This window comes from Mus caroli, unplaced genomic scaffold, assembly GCF_978045245.1.
Source record: "Mus caroli unplaced genomic scaffold, Mus_caroli_1 scaffold_13, whole genome shotgun sequence".
Classification (NCBI taxonomy): Eukaryota; Metazoa; Chordata; class Mammalia; order Rodentia; family Muridae; genus Mus; species Mus caroli.
In genome coordinates this window covers 94,253,233-94,272,206 of record NW_028227268.1, presented here as the reverse complement: position 1 = coordinate 94,272,206, position 18,974 = coordinate 94,253,233, and positions in this window count along the sequence as shown.

Here is an 18,974-nt window from a genome sequence, read left to right as displayed (position 1 = left end):
CCCTGAACTATCATCAGGACAAGGTCTAATAGAAAAGTGAAGTAAGTAAGGGAGTCCAGCCCAGCAAGCCTTTAATTTAATGACTGTTGTAAGTGGACAAGTGGGAGCTCTGAAGTAAGACCATATACAATCACAAATGGTCTGAAAGTATATCTGAATAATCTTTGACTGTTGGAAGTAGCTAGGGAGTAACTCTAGCCAAGGACAAGACCTTCCTGGTATGTGGATGCAGCTTGGGTTCTGCTCTAGGTCAAGTTCTCAGGCTTTTTTTTTTTTTTCCTTTAAGATGGAGGCCAGTCCGAAGATGGAGGTTTGGCCTCTCAGTAGCATTGTTTCTAAATATAATGGATCATTTAAGAGGCATGGCCTCACTGGAGAAAGTAGGGGGTGGGCTTTTGAGTTTTATAGCTTTACTCCAATTCCTGCCCTCCCTCTCTCCTTATATATTGATAAAAATGTAACCATCCAACTTTCTGATTCTGTTGTGTCAGGAAATGTTTGTGAACCCCTCAAAAAAACCAACAAGGAGCTGATCTAGATGCAATTGCATTGGGGTCTCTTTATTCAATCTCGAGTTTGGGCCACACCACTGTCTCTCAAGCAGGAGAACAAGAAGGAGCCCCCGAGCCCAGTTTCAAGCAAATATATAAAGAGGCAAGAATAGGGTATCTAGCCTGATACATATCTGGTTGGGGGGCCCATTATGGCCTTTAATTGGCTGGTGCTAGGAGCTAAACATAAACTTAACTTCAGCAATTTTCTTAATTGGTAGTTGTTAGAAAGTGAAGTGACAGGGATGGGCTTGTAACCTGGGGGGTATAGATTTGTTGGGGAATAACCTGGAAACTGGTGTTAGATGCAGGTATTGTTGGGGGGCAACTTGGAAACTGGTTCTAGATGCAGGTTTTGTTGGGGGTTAACCTGGAAACTGGTATTAGGTACTGGCCTGTTAATTAACTCAAGTTCAACGTTAGGTCAGGTTCTCTAAGATGGAGTCTGAACCAAAAAAAAAATCTGGTCTCTCACTCCTACCATCACGTTGTCCCTTCCTGGCCAATATGGACTGTCCTTCTGGAAGTGTATTCCAAAATAAACTCTTTCTTCTATGAGTTGCTTTTGGCCACCTGTGTATTCACAAGAAGTGACCTGACCTCCCTGATTTACCAGGGAAAATGCATAGTAGTTGATTGTTTCTTTGGGTCTCTTGCTAGACATGGCTGGAGAAATGATATCAGTAATCATAACTGCCATTCGAACTTGGACTTAGACATGTAGTATTCTCTACCTAATCCTATTTATTCAAGTCATATCTTCCAATTTTTAACTTCAGAATACACAGGATAACATGAGGAAGACAGATAATCACCCAAAGATCAAACCCTTTTCAGCTTCTTACCCAAATGAGAAGGCATGGCAGCCTTGTGAATTGGGTGAAGTTCAAAGGCAAGTTTCTCTGTATGCCTGAATAAAACACATTCAGAGTCATTCCAGCCCTACCGTCTCATATTTTTTTAATGTATGTATTAGGAAAATTGATCCCAGACACAATTACTACCTCACAAGGCATGGCTTAGATTCTATAAACAGGGGGAGATGACTTATTTTCCCAGTTTACCCATAATTGTAGCATATTTTTAAAATTAAAGTAAAATTTTAAATAAAACTTATCTTGGGGCTGTGTACTTTTCCAGAGGACCTAAATTCAATCCCTGTCACACATACTGGCTGGCTCACAATCATCAGGAACTTCAGTTCGAAGAGATGTGATGTCATTCTTCTGGCCACCACTAACATCACACACATAGCACTTACACAGATACATGAGTATATATATATATATATATATATATATATATATATATATATATATATATACACACACATATATATATATACAAATAACAAAAATAAATATTTCAATAAAAGTTGGAAATGACTCTTACAAAACATTTTCTTAAAAACCTTCCAACAGATCCTAATGAGCCAGACATGTGGACTACATCTTTAATTCCAATACTCAAAATGCAGAGTCAGGAGGACCTCTATGAATTTGAGGTGAAAACTTGTCTACATAGCAAGTTTCAGGACATGGCTACATTATGAGATGCCCCCCATCAAAAAGAACAAAAAAACAAAACAACAAAAACACAACAACAACAAGAAGAACAAGAAAAACCTAATGGTTTGCAAAAGTCAGTACTAACTTTTTAAAAAATAAAGTGAGTTTGAAAAACCCAAGATTGCTTTTGTTTTAACTAGCACAGCCAAAAGAAAAACCCTCCCAATCTTCCTTGAAAGAAAGCTGCAGCAGAACAACAGATCACATGCTTGGCAAGGGTTTGGAAATAATGATGGTTCAGATTCCAAGGAACTCAGAGCTGAGCTTTATGCCTAAACAGAACCTCATTAAGCACAAAGTGTACTAAGCACAGTGTACCCTACAGTGATAAAATCAGAACTCTCAGCATATGAGACGGTAGAGCTGGAATGACTCTGAATGTGTTTTATTCAGGCATACAGAGAAACTTGCCTTTGAACTTCACCCAATTCACAAGGCTGCCATGCCTTCCCATTTGGGCAAGAAGCTGAAAAGAGTTTGATCTTTGGGTGATTATCTGTCTTCCTCATGTTATCCTGTGTATTCTGAAGTTAAAAATTGGAAGATATGACTTGAATAAGTAGGATTAGGTAGAGAATACTACACGTCTAAGTCCAAGTTCGAATGGCAGTTATGATTACTGATATCATTTCTCCAGCCACGCCTAGCAAGAGACTCAGCAGGTACTTCAGATTCATTTGCTAATGTTTTAGTTTCAAAAGTATTTTTTTGATAGAAAGTCTGTGTTTAAGTAGTAAGTTATATAAGGCAGTGATTGTGTTGAAGAAATGCAATTAAAATTAAAAGTAAAAAATCCAACTTTAAAAAATTAAAGAAGAAGATAAACAGAGATGATGATAAAAATTACATAATGAGGAAATCTACAAATCAGGACCAGGACATTTCCACAGAAGAATAGGAAGACAACAGAAAATGGATTGGGAGGATATAAACAAAGGGAAATAAAGGACAAAGAGGCAGTAATGAAGAAAAGGGTATGGACACACAGGACTAGAGTAAATGAGGGGCCAAAACAAGACAAGAACACACTGATGTCTCTAAAAGTCCCTATATTTCTGACAGAATAATGATGGAAATATTAATTGCATAGGATGAAATATATTTAACTATGTTCATGTGCTGGGAAATATAAGTCAGACTTTTAAACTATCAACAATAATTATGCTTTATAAGCATATAAGAAAATTGACAATGTTGATATATATGTACTAACATAGAAAAAAATATGTTAAGTACTTAGAAGTCCCATAGAGGTAAATGCTCATGAAAAGACCCAACAAAGGACAGTGAAGATTCCTCTTAGAAAAAACAAGTACTTTCAAAAAGCCATCATTCTTTGTCAGTCATAGTTTATATGTCTAAACCTGTGAGACATATAAACCTGAGGGTCAATATTCACAGGCTTCTAAGGGATATAATAAAATATGATAATATGGAATAACTAACACATTTATAAAGCAAAGCAAGTAAGAAGGAAAAAAGCCCAAGAAAAAATACAAGAAACGGTTATATGTAGAAACTTACTAGTATGAACGTGAAGGATCCCATAAAAACTCTAAACTGAGAGACATAATATATACACAAAGACTTGAAAAATAAGAACATAAAAAATAAAGAAGTAAATGAATAACAAAACACATAAATAAACTAAATAAATAAAGTAACAGTTCCATCCACTTTCCTGGGAATTTCAGGATTTTGATGATTTAATGGGAAGAAATTGGGAGTAGAAAGAAAGGAAAACATACTCAAAGATTTATTATCTGATAAAAAAAATTATTTTCAATTAAAGGAAAGGTAATACTCCATTGTGTGTTACCATATTCTTTATTTATTAATCTGTTGGAGGACTTCTAAGTTGTTTTCAATTTCTAGATATAATGAATAGAGCAGCAATGAACATGGCTGAGCAAGTGTCTCTGTGGTGGGATGAGCATACCCAAGTGATAAAGCTAGATCATGAGGTAGAGCAATTCGCAGCTTCTTGTTCTCACCAGCAATGGATGAGTGTGTTTCCCTTACTCCACATTCTTGCCAGCATGAGCTGACACTTGTTTCATTGATCTTAAGCATTTTTTTTTGTTTGTTTTTTTTTTTGTTTTTTCGAGACAGGGTTTCTCTGTGTAGCCCTGGCTGTCCTGGAACTCACTCTGTAAACCAGGCTGGCCTCAAACTCAGAAATCCTCCTGCCTCTGCCTCCCAAGTGCTGGGATTAAAGGCATGCGCCACCACTCCCGGCTGATCTTAGGCATTTTTTATGGGTGCAAAATAAAATCTCAATATAATTTTGATTTGCATTGATTTAATGCTTAAGGATGTAGAGCATTTCTTTAAGTGTTTCTTGGTTATTTGAGTTTCCACTATTGATAATTCTGTTCACATTTGAATCCAATTTTTTAACATAGGGTTATTTGTTTTCTGAAATTGAGTCTCTAAACATCTTTTTATATATTTTGGATATTGTCCCTCTATCAGGTGTGGACTTGCTAAAAAAAAAATCTTTTCCCATTCTGTAGGCTGAAGTTTTGTCTCACTAATGATGTTCTTTGTCTTACAGGAACATTTTAGTTTCATGAGGTCCAAATTATTAATTGATGATCTTAGTGTCTGTGCTAAAGGTATTCTGATCAGAAAGTCTTTGGCTGTACCAGTGAGTTCAAAGCTATTGCCCACTTCTCTTTTATCAGGTTCAATGTACCTGGTTTTATGTTGAGGTCTTTGATCCATTTGGAGTTGAGTTTGTGCAGGGTGATAGGTTTGGATCTATTTGCATTCTCCTATACACAGACATCCAGTATGACCAACATCATTTGTTGAAGATTCTGTCTTTTTGTCCAGGGTATATTTTATCCAACTTCTTTATCAAAAACCAGGTGTCCATAGGTGTGTGGATTTATGTCTAGATCTTCAGTTCAGTTCCATTAATAGGTGTGTCTGTTTTTATGCCAATGCCATTTTGTTTTTATTACTATAGCTCCCTAGTAAAACTTAGGGTAAGGGAAGGCAACACCTCCCACAGTTTATCTTATTATTCAGGATTGTTTTAGTTACCCTGGATTTTTTTTTTTTTTTTTTTTTTTTACTTTTCCATATGAAGTTAAGAACTTTCCTTTCAAGGTCTGTGAGGAATTGTGTTGGAATTTTGATGGGAATAGCATTGAATATGTAGATTGCTTTTTGTAAAATGGCCATTTTTACTTTGTCAATCCTACCAATCTATGAGCATGGGAGATCATTCCATATTCTGATATATTCTTTAATTTCTTACTTCAAAGACTTGAAGTTTTTATCATATATGTCTTTCAGTTGCTTGGTTAGAGTTACTCAAGATATTTTATATTATTTGAGACTATTCTGAAAGATGTTATGTCCCTTATTTATTTCTCAGCCCATTTGTCACTTGTTCATAGGAGAGTTGGGGGGGTTAATTTTGAATCTAGCTACTTTGCTGAAAGTGTTTATACCTATAGAATTTTTAGAATCCCTCATGCATACTATCATACCATGTGCAAATAAAGTAACTTCAACTTCTTTCTTTCCAAAGTATATCCTCTTGATTATCTTCAGTTGCCTTATTGTTCTAGCTGAAATTTCAAGTACTAAATACAATATGTATGAGGGGAATGGACACCCTTGTCTTGCTCCTGATTTTAGTGAAATTTCTTTGAGGATCTCTCCATTTATCTGATGCTAGCTATGTGCCTGTTGCAAACTGATTTTATTATGATTAGGTATGTCCTTTGTATCCCTCATCTCTCTAGGACTTTCATCATGAAGTTTTGTTGAATTTTTGTCAAAGGCCTCTTCTGCATCTAATGAGATGATCATATGCTTTTATTTTCTTTTCAGTTTGCTTATGTAGTAGATTATATTTCTCGATTCTCATATATTTCATATTTAATAATATTCATATTTCATATATATTCCCTGCATCTTGAGAATAAAGTATACTTGATCATTGTGATCCTTTTTATGTATTCTTGAAATTGGTTTCAGGATCTGGGACTCTGCCGAAAGTAGTCTGCACAGGTGAGAGTGTGGACTACAAAAGCTAACAGCTTCTGGGACAGGCAGGAGCCACAGAGCTTCTGAGGCAGCCCCCTTTTCAGGCTCCAGACATCCGGGCACCTTCCTGGCCAGAGGATAGGTATCTGCCCAGCCCGGGAGGGCTTTGAAGGAGCACCTGGGGGAGCCATCTTGGTTCCAGGGTCCCTCTGAGACTAGGCTGTGCAGGTGAGAGTGTGGAATACAGAAGCTAACAGCTTCTGTGACAGGCCAAAGCAACACAGCTTCTGAGACAGGTACTGTTTTGGGCCTTCATCTTCAGCCAGGAGGGAGGTCCGAACGCAACATATCTGTGCACCTTCCCTGTAAGAGGAGAGCTTGCCTGCAGAGAGTACTCTGACCACTGAAACTCAGGAGAGAGCTAGTCTCCCAGGTCTGCTGATAGAGGCTAACAGAATCACCAGAGGAACAATCTCTAAACAGAGACAACTATTACAACTAACTCCAGAGATTACCAGATGGCAAAAGGTAAACATAAGAATCTAAAAAATAGAGAGAGAGGAAAAAAAAAAAAACCACCAAATAGATTGGAACAAAAACGGGAAAAAAAAATCTTACTAACAGAAACCAAGACCACACACCATCATCAGAACCAAGCACTCCCACTTCCCCCAGTCCAGGGCTCCCCAACATACCCAAAAATCTAGACCCAGATTTAAAAGCATATCTCATGATGATGGTAGAGGACATCAAGAAGGACTTTAATAACTCACTTAAAGAAATACAGGAGAACACAGCTAAACAGGTAGAAGACCTTAAAGAGGAAACACAAAAATTCATTAAAGGATGGCAGGAAAACACGACCAAACAGGTGATGGAATTTAATAAAACCATCCAAGACATAAAAAGGGAAGTAGACACAATAAAGAAAACCCAAAGTGAGACAACAATGGAGATAGAAACCCTAGGAAAGAAATCTGGAACCACAGATGCGAGCATCAGCAACAGAATACAAGAGATGGAAGAGAGAATCTCAGGTGCAGAAGATTCCATAGAGAACATCGGCACAACAATCAAAGAAAATACAACACTCAAAAAGATCCTAACTCAAAATATCCAGAAAATCCAGGACACAATGAGAAGACCAAACCTACTGATAATAGGAGTAGATGAGAATGAAGATTTTCAACTCAAAGGACCAGCAAATGTCTTCAACAAAATTATAGAAGAAAACTTCCCAAACCTAAAGAAAGAGATGCCCATGAACATACAAGAAGCTTACAGAACTCCAAATAGACTAGACCAGGAAAGAAATTACTCCCGACACATAATAATCAGAACAACAAATGCACTAAATAAAGATAGAATATTAAAAGCAGTAAGGGAAAAAGGTCAAGTAACATATAAAGGCAAGCCTATCAGAATTACACCAGATTTTTCACCAGAAACTATGAAAGCCAGAAGAGCCTGGACAGATGTTATACAGACACTAAGAGAACACAAACGCTAGCCCAGGCTACTATAACCAGCCACACTTTCAATTACCTTAGATGGTGAAACCAAAGTATTCCATGATAAAACCAAGTTCACACGTTATCTTTCCAAAATCCCGCCCTTCAAAGTTTAATAACAGAAAAAAAAACAATACAAGGACGGAAACCACATCCTAGAAAAAGCAAGAAGGTGATCCCTCAACAAACCTGAGGAAGACAGCCACAAGAACAGATTGCCAACTTTAACAAGAAAAATAATAGGAAGCAACAATTACTTTTCCTTAATATCTCTTAATACCAATGACTCAACTCCCCAATAAAAAAAACATAGACTAACAGACTGGCTACACAAACAGGACCCAACATTTTGCTGCTTACAGGAAACTCATCTCAGGGAAAAAGATAGACACTACCTCAGAATGAAAGGCTGGAAAACAATTTTCCAAGCAAATGGTCTGAAGAAACAAGCTGGAGTAGCCATTCTAATATCTAATAAAATTGACTTTCAACCCTAAGTCATAAAAAAGGACATAGAGGGACACTTCATACACATCAAAGGTGAAATCTTCCAAGAGGAACTCTCAATTCTGAATATCTATGCTCCAAATGCAAGGGCAGCCACATTCATTAAAGAACCATTAGTAAAACTCAAAGCACACATTGCACCTCACAAAAAAATAGTGGGAGACTTCAACACAAACTAACAGAAGTTATGAAACAAATGTATTTAAGAGATATCTACAGAACATTTTATCCTAAAACAAAAGGATATAACTTCTTCTCACCACCTCATGGTACCTTCTCCAAAATTGACCACATAATTGGTCACAAAACAAGCCTCAACAGATACAAAAATATTGAAATTGTCCCATGCATCCTATCAGATCACCATGGACTAAGGCTGATCTTCAATAACAAAATAAATAATAGAAAGCCAACATTCACGTAGAAACTGAACAGCACTCTTCTCAATGACACCTTGGTCAAGGAGGGAATAAAAAAAGAAATTAAGGACTTTTTGTAGTTTAATGAAAATTAAGCCACAACATACCCAAACTTATGGGACGCAATGAAAGCATTTCTAAGAAGAAAACTCATAGCTCTGAGTGCCTCCAAAAAGAAACTAGAGAGAGAACACACTAGCAGCTTGGCAACACACCTCAACGCTCTAGAACAAAAGGAAGTAAATTCACCCAAGAGGAGTAGACAGCAGGAAATAATCAAACTGGAGGACAAAATCAACCAAGTGGAAACAAGAAGAACTATTCAAAGAATCAACCAAAAGAGGAGCTGGTTCTTTGAGAAAATCAACAAGATAGATAAAGCCTTAGCCAGACTCACTAGAGGGCACAGGGACAGCATCCTAATTAACATAATCAGAAATGAAAAGGGAGACATAACAACAGATCCTGAAGAAATCCAAAACACCATCACATCCTTCTACAAAAGGCTATACTCAACAAAACTGGAGAACCTGGATGATGTGGACAAGTTTCTAGACAGATACCAGGTACCAAAGTTAAATCAAGATCAGGTTAATGATCTAAACAGTCCCATATCCCCTAAAGAAATAGAAGCAGTCATTAATAGTCTCCCAACCAAAAAAAGCCCAGGACCAGATGAACCGGTTTAGTGCAGAGTTCTATCAGACCATAAAAGAAGATCTAATCCCAGTTCTTCACAAACTATTCCACAAAATAGAAACAGAAGGTGCTCTACCCAAATCATTCTATGAAGCCACTATTACTCTGATCCCTAAACCCAAAAAAGACCCAACAAAGATAGAGAACTTCAGACAAATTTCCCTTATGAATATCGATGCAAAAATCCTCAATAAAGTTCTCGCTAACCGAATCCAAGAACACATCAAAACAATCATCCTTCCTGACCAAGTAGGTTTCATCCCAGAGATGCAGGTATGGTTCAATATACAGAAATCTATCGATGTAATCCAGTATATAAACAAACTCAATGACAAAAACTACATGATCATCTCGTTAGACATGGAGAAATCATTTGACAAAATCCAACACCCATTCATGATAAAAGTCTTGGAAAGATCAGGAATTCAAGGCCCATACCTAAACATAATAAAAGCAATCTACAGCAAACCAGTAGCCAACATCAAAGTAAATGGTGAGAAGCTGGAAGCAATCCCACTAAAATCAGGGACTAGACAAGGCTGCCCACTCTCTCCCTACCTATTCAACATAGTACTTGAAGTCCTAGCCAGAGCAATTCGATAACAAAAGGAGATCAAGGGGATACAATTTAGAAAGGAAGAAGTCAAAATATCACTTTTTGCAGATGATATGATAGTATATATAAGTGACCCTAAAAATTCCACCAGAGTATGCCTGAGCCTGATAAACAGCTTCAATGAAGTAGATGGATATAAAATTAACTCAATCAAGTCAATGGCCTTTCTCTACACAAAGGATAAACAGGCTGAGAAAGAAATTGAGGAAACAACACCCTTCACAATACTCACAAATAATATAAAATACCTTGGCGTGTCTCTAACTAAGGAAAAGAAAGATCTGTATAAAAAGAATTTCAAGTCTCTGAAGAAAGAAATTAAAGAAGATCTCAGAAGATGGAAAGATCTCCCATGCTCATGGTTTGGCAGGATCATTATAGTAAAAATGGCTATCTTGCCAAAAGCAATCTACAAATTCAATGCAATCCCCATCAAAATTCCAACTCAATTCTTCAACTAATTAGAAAGGTCAATCGGCAGATTTATCTGGAATAACAAAAAACCTAGGATAGCAAACACTCTTCTCAAGGATACTCTGGTGGAATCACCATGCCTGAGCTAAAGCTGTACTACAGAGCAATTGTGATAAAAACTACATGGTACTGGTATAGCGACAGACAAGTAGACCAATGGAATAGAATTGAAGACCCAGAGATGAACCCACACACCTATGGTCACTTGATCTTTGACAAAGGAGCTGAAACAATCCAGTGGGAAAAAGACAGCATTTTCAACAAATGGTGCTGGCACAACTGGCAGTTATCATGTATAAGAATGTGAATTGATCCATTACTATCTCCTTGAACTAATGTCAAATCTAAGTGGATTAATGAACTCCACATAAAACCAGAGAAACTGAAACTTATAGAGGAGAAAGTATGGAAAAGCCCCGAAATATGGATACAGGGGAAAAATTCCTGAATAGAACAGCAATGGCTTGTGCTGTAAGATCTAGAATCTGCAAATGGGACCTCATAAAATTGCAAAGCTTCTGCAAGGCAAAAGACACCGTCAATAAGACAAAAAGGCCACCAAGAGATTGGGAAAGGATCTTTACCTATCCTAAATCAAATAGGGGACTAATATCCAATATATATATAAAGAACTCAAGAAGGTAGGCTCCAGAAAATCAAATAACCCCATTAAAAATGAGCTCAGAGCTGAACAAAGAATTCTCACCTGAGGAATACCAAATGGCTGAGAAGCACCTGAAAAAATATCCAACATCCTTAATCATCAGGGAAATGCAAATCCAAAAACCCTGAGATTCCACCTCACACCAGTCAGAATGGCTAAGATCAAAAGTTCAGGTGACAGCAGATGCTGGCAAGGATCTGGAGAAAGAGAAACACTCCTCCATTGTTGTTGGGATTGCAAGCTTGTACAACCACTCTGAACTTCAGTCTGGCAGTTTCTCAGAAAATTGGACATAGTAGTACCAGAGGATCCTGCAATACCTCTCCTGGGAATATATCCAGAAGATGTTCCAACCGGTAAGAACACATGCTCCACTATGTTCATAGCAGCCTTATTTATAACAGCCAGAAGCTGGAAAGAACCCAGATGCCCCACAACAGAGGAATGGATACAGAAAATGTGGTACATTTACACAATGGAGTACTACTCAGCTATTAAAAAGTATGAATTTATGAAATTCCTAGGCAAATGGATGGACCTGGAGGGCATCATCTTGAGTGAGGTAACCCTATCACAAAGGAACTCACACAATATGTACTCACTGATAGGTGGATATTAGCCCAGAAACTTAGGATACCCAAGATATAAGATACAATTTGCTAAACACATGAAACTCAAGAATGAAGACCAAAGTGTGGACACTTTGCCCCTTCTTAGAATTGGGAACAAAACACCCATGGAAGGATTTACAGAGGTAAAGTTTGGAGCTGAGATGAAAGGATGGACCATCTAGAGACTGCCATATCCGGGTTCCATCCTATAATCAGCTTCCAATGGCTGACACCATTGCATACACTAGCAAGATTTTGCTGAAAGGACCCAGATTGAGCTATCTCTTGTGAGACTATGCCAGGGCCTAGCAAACACAGAAGTGGATGCCCACTGTCAGCTATTGGATGGATCACAGGGCCCCCAATGGAGGAGCTAGAGAAAGTACCCAAGGAGCTAAAGGGATCTGCAATCCTATAGGTGGAACAACAATATGAACTAACCAGTACCCCTACCCCCCTGGAGTTTATGTCTCTAGCTGCATATGAATCAGATGATGGCCTAGTCGGCCATCAGTGGAAAGAGAGGCCCATTGGTCATGCAAACTTTATATGCCTCAGTACAGGGGAAAGACAGGGCCAAGAAGTGGGAGTGGATGGGTGGGAGAGTGGGTGGGGGAGCGTGTGGGGGACTTTTGGGATAGCATTGGAAGTGTAAATGGAATAAATACCCAATTAAAAAAACATAAAAAAAGAATTGGTTTCATAGTATTTTATTGATTATTTTTGCATTTGTGCACATAAGGAAGATTGGTCTGTAATTCTCTTTTTTGTTGTTGTTGTTGTGTATTTATGTGATTTAGAGTTGGTAACTGTGGCCTTAATACAATGACTTGAGCAATGTTCCTTCTATTTCTATTTTGTGGAATAATTTGAAGAGTATTTTCATTAACTCTTATTTGAAAGTCTGGTAGAATTGTGCACTAAAACCATCTGGCCCTGAGTTTTTTGGATGGAAAACTTTAAATGACTGCTTCTATTTCACTAGGGGTTATATGTCTGTTTAAATTGTTTATCTCATCTTGATTTAACTTTGGTAAGTGTTAGATATATTTATATATGGAAATGTATCCATTTCTTTTTGGTGTTTCAATTAGGTATAGTACAGGTTTGTAAAGTATGCCCGTATGATTCTCTTGTTTTCCTCAATATCTGTTGTCACACACCCCTTTTCATTTCATATTTTGTTAATTTGGATATTCTCTCCCTCTGCCTTTTGGTTGATTCAGACAACTGGTTGTCAATTTTACTGATTTTCTCAAAAAAACAACTGTGATGGTTTATATATGCTCGGCCCATGGAGTGGCAGGATTAAAAGGTGTGGCCCTGTTGGAGTAGGTGTGTCACTGTGGGTGTGGGCTATAAGTCTCTCATTCTAGCTGCCTAGAACTCAGTATTCTGCTAGCAGCCTTCAGATGAAGATGTAGAACTCTCAGTTCCTCCCACACTATGCATGCCTGGATGCCACCATGCTCCTGCATTAATGATAATTGACTGAACCTCTGAACCAGTAAGTCAGCCTCAATTATATGTTGTCCTTGTAAGAGTTGTCTTGTTCATGGTGTCTGTTCACAGCAGTAAAACTCTAAGATAGAAGTTGCTGTGATAGGCATGACCATGCTTTTGTTTGGAAGAATATGGATTTGGGGATTTTGGATTTGGAAAGCATTGGGATTCTTTAAATGGGGCTAAATAGGCTATCCTAGAAGGACTATGGAAGACTTTGTTGCTGTGACTGATTTGAATTGTGCTGATCTAGCCCAAAATGTTTTAGTGGAGAAGAATTTCAGACTCCAAGATGTTCGAGTTGCCAGAGCCATGGGTTATCTCCTGAGGAAAACTGCCAACAGGGAGTGGAAAGAGCCCAGAAAAAAGAAGTTTGTTGCAGTCAACAAAGATGAAAAAGGAGCTGGAGATCTGAAGACTGCTTTAACAATCTTACTAGTATAGCTCATTAAGCCTCACTTTAAACATTCCATGGCTTCCAAATCCATAAGTTTACATATGTTGTGCAATTATTTTTAATGAATTCTAGGAAGTCATTAATTTCTTTCTTATTTCTTTAATCCATGGAGATCTGACAAGGTACAAGGGGTTATTCACTTTTCTTGTATCTGTTGAGATCTCCTTTGTGACCAAATTATATTGTCAATATTAGAAAAAGTTCCCTGAGATGGTTAGAAGAAGGTATATTCGTTTCTGTTTTGGTAAAATATTCTGTAAATATCTGTTAAGTCCATCTGTATTATAATGTCTGTTAACTCTAGCATTTCTCATTTTAGTTTTTGTCTAGATGACCTGTATATTTGTAAGAGTTGGGTACTAAAGTCTCCTACTATCCTGGACAGATATTATACAGACACTAAGAGAACACAAATGCCAGCCCAGGCTACTATACCCAGCCAAACTTTCAATTACCTAGATGGAGAAACCAAAGAATTTCATGACAAAACCAAATTCACACAATCACAAAGGATAATAACAGAAAAAAAAAGCCAATATAAGGATGGAAACTGCACCCTAGAAAAAGCAAGAAAGTAATCCTTCAACAAACCTAAAAGAAGACAGCCAGAAGTACAGAATGCCAACTCGAACAATAAAAATAATAGGGAGCACCAATTACTTTTCCTTAATATCTCTTAATATCAATGGACTCAATTCCTCAATAAAAAGACATAGACTAACAGACTGGTGACACAAACAGGACCCAACATTTTCGTGCTTACAGGAAACCCATGTCAGGGAAAAAGACAGACACTACCTCAGAGTGAAAGGCTGAAAAACAATTTTCCAAGCAAATGGTCTGAAGAAACAAGCTGGAGTAGCCATTCTAATAGCTAATAAAATCGACTTCCAACCCCAAATTATCAAAAAAAAGACAAGGAGGGGCACTTCATACTCATCAAAGGTAAAATCTTCCAAGAGGTACTCTCAATTCTGAATATGTATGCTCCAAATGCAAGGGCAGCCACATTCATTAAAGAAACTTAGTAAAGCTCAAAGCACACATTGCACCTCAAACAATAATTATGGGAGACTTCAACACACCACTTTCATCAATGGACAGATCATGGAAACAGAAACTATACAGGAACACAGTGAAACTAACAGAAGTTATGAAACAAATGTATTTAACAGATATCTACACAACATTTTATCCTAAAACAAAAGGATATACCTTCTTCTCACCACCTCATGGTACCTTCTCCAAAACTGACCATATAATTGGTCACAAAACAGGCCTCAACAGATACAAAACTATGGAAATTGTCCCATACATCTTATCAGATCACCATGGACTAAGGCTGATCTTCAATAACAAACAAACAAACAAACAAAAAATAGAAAGGTAACATTCACGTGGAAACTGAACCACACTCTACTCAATGGTACATTGGTCAAGGAAGGAATAAAGAACGAAATTAAAGTCTTTTTAGAGTTTAATGAAAATGAAGCCACAACATACCCAAACTTATGGGACACAATGAAAGCATTTCTAAGAGGAAAACTCATAGCTCTGAGTGCCTCCAAAAAGAAACTAGAGAGAGAACACACTAGCAGCTTGGCAACACACCTCAATGCTCTAGACAATAGGAAGCAAATTCACCCAAGAGGAGTAGACAGCAGGAAATAATCAAACTGGAGGACAAAATCAACCAAGTGGAAACAAGAAGAACTATTCAAAGAATCAACCAAAAGAGGAGCTGGTTCTTTGAGAAAATCAACAAGATAGATAAAGCCTTAGCCAGACTCACTAGAGGGCACAGGGACAGCATTCTAATTAACAAAATCAGAAATGAAAAGGGAGACATAACAACAGATCCTGAAGAAATCCAAAACACCATCACATCCTTCTACAAAAGGCTATACTCAACAAAACTGGAAAACCCAGATGAAATGAACAAATTTCTAGACAGATACCAGGTACCAAAGTTAAATCAGGATCAGACTAATGATCTACACAGTCCTATGTCCCCTAAAGAAAGAGAAGCAGTCATTAATAGTCTCCCAACCAAAAAAAAGCCCAGGACCAGATGGGTTTAGTGCAGAGTTCTACCAGACCTTAAAAGAACATCAAATTCCAGTTCTTCACAAACTATTCCATAAAATAGAAGCAGAAGGTACTCTACTCAATTCATTCTATGAAGCCACTATTACTCTGATACCTAAACCACAAAAAGACCCAACAAAGATAGAGAACTTCAGACAAATTTCCCTTATGAATATCAATGCAAAAATCCTCAATAAAGTTCTCGCTAACCGAATCCAAGAACACATCAAAACAATCATCCATCCTGACCAAGTAGGTTTCATTCCAAGGATGCAGGTATGGTTCAATATACAGAAATCTATCGATGTAATCCAGTATATAAACAAACTCAAAGACAAAAACCACATGATCATCTCGTTAGATGCTGAGAAATCATTTGACAAAATCCAACACCCATTCATGTTAACAGTCTTGGAAAGATCAGGAATTCGAGACCCATACCTAAACATGATAAAAGCAATCTACAGCAAACCAGTAGCCAACGTCAAAGTAAATGGTGAGAAGCTGGAAGCAATACCACAAACTTCAAGGACCAGAAAAGGCTGCCCACTTTCTCCCTACCTATTCAACATAGTACTTGAAGTCCTAGCCAGAGAAATTCAACAACAAAAGGAGATCAAGGGGATACAAATGGGAAAGAAAGAAGTCAAAATAACACTTATTGCAGATGATATGATAGTATATATAAGTGACCCCAAAAATTCCACAGAGAACTCCTAAACCTGATAAATAGCTTCAGTGAAGTAGCTGGATATAAAGTTAACTCAATCAAGTCAATGCCTTTCTCTACACAAAGAATAAACAGGCTGAGAAAGAAATTAGGGAAACAACACCCTTCACAATAGTCACAAATAATATAAAATACCTTGGTGTGACTCTAAGGAAGAGAAAGTTCTGTATGATAAGAACTTCAAGTCTCTGAAGAAAGAAATTAAAGAAGATCTCAGACGATGGAAAGATTTCCCATGCTCATGGATTGGCAGGATCAACATTGTAAAAATGGCTATCTTGCCAAAAGCAATCTACAGATTCAATGCAATCCCCATCAAAATTCCAACTCACTTCTTCAACGAATTAGAATGGGCAATCTGCAAATTCATCTGGAAAAATAAATAACCTAGAATAGCAAAAACTCTTCTCAAGGATACAAGAACCTCTGGTGGAATCACCATACCTGACCTAAAGCTGTACTACAGAGCAATTGTGATATAAACTGCATGGTACTGGTATAGCAACAGACAAGTAGACCAATGGAATAGAATTGAAGACCAAGAGATGAAACCACATACCTATGGTCACTTGATCTTTGACAAGGGAGCTAAAACCATCCAGTGTGAAAAAAAACACAACATTTTCAACAAATGGTGCTGGCACAACTGGCGGTTGTCATGTAGAAGAATGTGAATTGATCAATTCCTAAGTACTAAGGTCAAATCTCCTTGTACTAAGGTCAAATCTAAGTGAATCAAGGAACTCCACATAAAACCAGAGACACTGAAACTTATAGAAGAGAAAGTGGGTAAAAGCCTTGAAGATATGAGCACAGGGGGGAAATTCCTGAATAGAACAGCAATGGCTTGTGCTGTAAGATTAAGAATTGACAAATGGGACCTCATAAAATTGCAAAGCTTCTGTAAGGCAAAAGACACTGTCAATAAGACAAGAAGGCCACCAACAGATTGGGAAAGGATCTTTACCAATCCTAAATCAGGTAGGGGACTAATAACCAATATATATAAAGAACTCAAGAAGGTGGACTCCAAAAAATCAAATAACCTCATTAAGAAATGGGGCTCAGAGCTGAACAAAGAATTCTCACCTGAGGAATACCAAATGGCTGAGAAGCACCTGAAAAAATGTTCAGCATCCTTAATCATCAGGGAAATGCAAATCAAACAACCCTAAGATTCCACCTCACACCAGTCAGAATGGCTAAGATCAAAAATTCAGGTGACAGCAGATGCTGGCGAGGTCGTGGAGAAAGAGGAACACTCCTCCATTGTTGGTGGGATTGCAAGCTTATACAACCACTCTGGAAATCAGTCTGGCAGGTCCTCAGAAAATTGGACATAGTACTACCGGAGGATCCCGCAATACCTCTCCCGAGCATATATCCAGAAGATGTTCCAACTGGTAAGAAGGACACATGCTCCACTATGTTCATAGCAGCCTTATTTATAATAGCCAGAAGCTGGAAAGAACCCAGATGTTCCTCAACAGAGGAATGGATATAGAAAATGTGGTACATTTACACAATGGAGTACTACTCAGCTATTAAAAAGAATGAATTTATGAAATTCCTAGGCAAATGGATGGACCTGGAGGGCATCATCTTGAGTGAGGTAACCCTATCACAAAGGAACTCACACAATATGTACTCACTGATAAGTGGATATTAGCCCAGATACTTAGAATACCCAGGATACAATTCTCAAAACACATGAAACTCAAGAAGAACGAAGACCAAAGTGTGGACACTTTGCCCCTTCTTAGAATTAGGAACAAAACACCCATGGAAGGATTTACAGAGAAAAAATTTGGAGCTGAGACGAAAGGATGGACCATCTAGAGACTGCCATATCCGGGGATCCACCCCATAATCAGTCTCCAAAGCTGACACCATTGCATACACTAGCAAGATTTTCCTGAAAGAACCCTTATATAGCTGTCTCTTGGGAGGCTATGCCGGGGCCTGAAAAACACAGACCTGGATGCTTACAGTCAGGTATTGGATTGGACACAGGGCCCCCAATGGAGAAGCTAAAGAAAGTACCCAAGGAGCTAAAGGGGTCTGCAACCCTATAGGTGGAACAACAATATGAACTAACCAGTACCCCCGGAGTTTGTGTCTCTAGCTGCATATGTATCAGAAGATGGCTAATCGGCCATCATTGGGAAGAGAGGCCCCTTGGTCTTGCAATCTTTATATGTCTCGGTACAGGAGAATACCAGGGCCAAGATGTGGGAGTGGGTGGGTAGTTGGGTTGGGGAAGGGTATGGGGGACTTTGGGGATAGTATTTGAAATGTAAATGAAGAAAATACCTCATAATAAATAAATAAATAAATAAAGACAAAAAAGTTTATTCATCTTCTCTTTAAGGAGCTCTATCATATTCATAAAGTCTATTTTTAGGTATTTGTCTGGTAGTTGTTATGTTGCAACTCTCAGGGTGTACAGTAATAGGTTTGGGGACTATAGTGAAGACATGCTATTCTGGCTGTTATTGTGTTTTTACCCTAGTATCTAGGCATCTGAATTGGAGATAGTTGTAATTTTAGGTACTGATATGTGGTTGTGTC